The sequence below is a fragment of the Nicotiana attenuata genome, unplaced genomic scaffold (assembly GCF_001879085.1).
Source record: "Nicotiana attenuata strain UT unplaced genomic scaffold, NIATTr2, whole genome shotgun sequence".
NCBI lineage: Eukaryota > Viridiplantae > Streptophyta > Magnoliopsida > Solanales > Solanaceae > Nicotiana > Nicotiana attenuata.
This window is the reverse complement of record NW_017674920.1, coordinates 60,568-64,169: the sequence shown is the minus strand read 5'-3', so window position 1 is coordinate 64,169 and position 3,602 is coordinate 60,568.

The following is a 3,602-nucleotide window of genomic DNA, read 5'->3' as shown; positions in this document are numbered from 1 at the left end:
AGATTGGGTGTTATGGACTATAGAAAAGCTGGAATAAGGTGACAAGAAAAGAGTCATTTCCCACTACCATTCTTGGACCCAAATGCTCGATTCGTCTCGGGCCGGGGCCTTTTAATATATATATTTTAGATGGGCTTACTCGGGGTATAATCAAAATTCTCAATTGCCCCCACGGAGTATCAGAGAAGACAACCTTTACATGTCCTTATGGCACGTTCGCTTTCTCGAGAATGCCATTCGCACATTAATGCCCCAGCGACCTTCCAAAGATGTATGATGGCAATTTCACCGAACATGTGTGGAGGATATCTTGGAGTATTCCATGGTCGACGACGTTCAGCGTGGTGGAGATTTCATTTGAAGAATGTTTTGGTGAATTTGGATAGGGTTGGCCAAGATGTGTGAAAGAAACCAACCTTGTGCTCAACTGGGGAAATGTCACTTTATGGTGCAAGAGGGAATTGTATTTAGGTCACATAAAATCTCAAGGCAAGGAAGTTGACAAGTGATATAAGCCAAAAAATAGAGGTTATCTTCAAGGCTCCCTCCCCCTACTCTGTCAAAGGGGTGAGGAGTTTTTTCTTGGTCATGCCGGCTATACCGGCGATTCATTAAAGATTTTTTCAATAAAATTGTGCAACACCGCTTTGGCAAATTGTTAGAAAAGTGTATTGTGTCGAGGAGTTATCTTTGATGAGAAGTTGCAGAGTCTTTTGAGCTATTTGAAAACAGAGTTTGACACTGTATGCACTCTACACCGTATCATTCACGCACCTAATTGGGATTGCCTTTTGACCTTTGTGCGAATTGCGAGTGAGCGTGTACTGCGGTTGGCTGCTCTTGCTGCTAGGCCAAAGGATCGCAAAATCGTTTCTTTCCATCCGTATATTATGCTCAGCAAGACGATGAATGAGTACCAAGAAGACTACACAGTGACGAAAGAGCTATTGGCTATTGTGTTCGCGAGTGGAGAAATTTCCGACCTTACCTTATGGGAAGCAAAGGTGATCATTAACACACGGAACCATTGCAACCTCTGTTACTTGATGACTAAGAAGGATTCCGAAAGGCAAAAGATTTGATGAGGTGGGTGCTACTCCTTCAGGAATTTATTTAGAGATTGTGGATAGAAAGGGAGCGAGAATCAAGTTTAGCGGACCATTTGTGCCCGATTAGAGGAAGAGCGGGAGACAAGTGATGGTATTGAGATTAATGATAGGTTCCCTACGAGCAGCTTCTTTTCGTTTCTATGTGTGAAATGCCATGGTTCAGCGGACATCGCCAACTTCATTGTGACTGGTAACGGTTCCCGTGTGAGCTCTCTTCCAAACCAAGTAGAAACTCAAGCGAGATTTAGCTTGGATTCTATTGGGATGATCCGTATTTGTCTTAGAATTTGCACGATGGAGTTGATAGAAGATGTGTACCGGAAATGTGAACAAATGAGCATATTGGAGGCTTCTCACTCTTCTCCCTATTGCGTTGGCCATCACGCCCGCGGCGGGATCGAGGACGGCCTCAAAAGTTTTGAGTTTGCGGATTCTATTGGCCGAGTTGTATCAAGTGATGCTAATGATTTGGTGAAGAGATGTGATGCATGTCCAAGAGCCGGCGGTATTTCCAAGAAGGATTGAGATTTCCCCATCAATTACAATTCTCGAGGTGATAGTTTTTATGTTTGGGCATCATTTCATGGGTCCGTTCTGTGGAGCTCTCTGTGGTAACACTTACATTCTCGTTGGCGGTGGACTATGTCTCCAAAGTGGGTTGGAAGCCGTGGCTAGCTACCCAACAATGGAATGCCCGAACGTGTATTGTAGCATTTTTGAAAAAAGAGTGATCTTTACGAGGTTTGGTACTCCTCAAGCCACTATTAGTGATTGGCGGAACCCTAACAGGTCCCATTTTTACAACAAGGCTTTCGACTCACGTTTGCTCGCTAACCAGGCTTATGGAGTTAACCACAAATGACCACCGCCTATCATCCACAAGCTTAGCGGCACAATGGAAGTCTTCAAATCGGGAGCATTAAAGAGCTATTGTATCCAAAACGGTTGAATGCTAATAGGACCGAATGGTCGAAGAATTGCGATGATGCTCTTTGGCTTAAATCCGGACGGTACCTGTCACACCTCTCTTTTTACTACCAACCCCCTAAGGGTATAAAGGAGTTTTGCACTTAAAGGACAATCAAAACGGGATTTGTTTATTAAAAAATCAAGAGTCGCCACTCTTGGGAGTATTTATGGTGTCCTAAGTCACCGGTTGCAATCCCCGGAATATCGCAGTGGAGAAATTATTGACTCTGTTAACAGTCTGCGATCCAGGAAATCCGTGAGTATAGGAATTCTGTATAACCGAAAGGCGTGTTAGGCATTCCCGATTCCGTGGTTCTAGCAACGGTCGCCCTCAACTGTCATATTTGGTATTTATTTGATTTTAGTACAATGTTTTGACCTTATGTGCTTTTAAACTTTGAAATTGCTTGTTATTTATTACTTTTAAGAGAATTGCAACGTCGCGAAAAACACGTCTCGAATCGCGTCACATAAATGCACCCGCGAATTTTGACACATTCTCGACTTCATTGAGATTATCTCTCTCTTCCTTGAGGTTTTTGTTGCCCTCTTTGCCTCCTTTTTAGCATAGAAACATTCTCCAATGCATTGACTTGGCGCGGATTTTGTACTTGTTGCAATGGCGCCTTCGCCAACTGATTCATTGTTGTTGTAAGTTCGGCAATAGCTTGGCCATGGTCATTCAACTCCTTGTGCAAATGGATGACCTTGGGGTCACCTTGGGGTACATTCGCTCGGCTTTGCCATGCCGAAGAGGTGTCGGCCATTTCATCAAGTACGTCACATGCCTCTTGGTAAGAAAGTTTCATAAAGTTCCCACCGGCCAATTGGTTCACAATGCACTGATTTGTGGTGTTGATGCCCCTATAGAAAGTCTGTTGGATCATCGCCTCAGTCATGTCGTTGTTAGGGAACTCCTTCACCATTGTTCTATATCGCTCCCAGATCTCGTGCAATGGTTCCGTTGGCATTTGCTTGAAAGCTGGAATCTCGTCCCGAAGAGCCGCCATATGACTTGGAGAAAATAACTTGGCAATAAATTTGTCCGCCAATTCATCCCGTGTGGTGATAGAATGATTCGGTAACCTTTCTAACCAGTCCAACGCTTTGCCCCGAAGAGAACGGGAAAATCCTCAATCGCAACGCATCCTCTGACACATTTGTTTGTTTGCTGCCCCAGCAAGTATCTACGAACCCCTTCAAGTGCTTGTATGCATTTTGGTTGGAGGCGCCCGTAAAATATCCCCATTGCTCGAGCAAGGTCAACATGACATTTGTGATTTGAAAGTTCCCCGCCCGGATTCGGGGAGGAACGATGGCACTCGCGTACCCTTGATTAGAAAGAACTCTTGGGACTGCTCTTGGCGGTGGCGGAGGAGGGTCTGGAATAGGATTGTTGTCATTTGCGTTGGCCGGACGGCCTCTACGTGGAACTTGAGGTGGTATAACCTCTTCGGGCTCAGCATCCTCTACCTCCTCCCCCGCGTTCACGTTGCCAAGAGGGTCGTTTGCATTGAGAGCCAT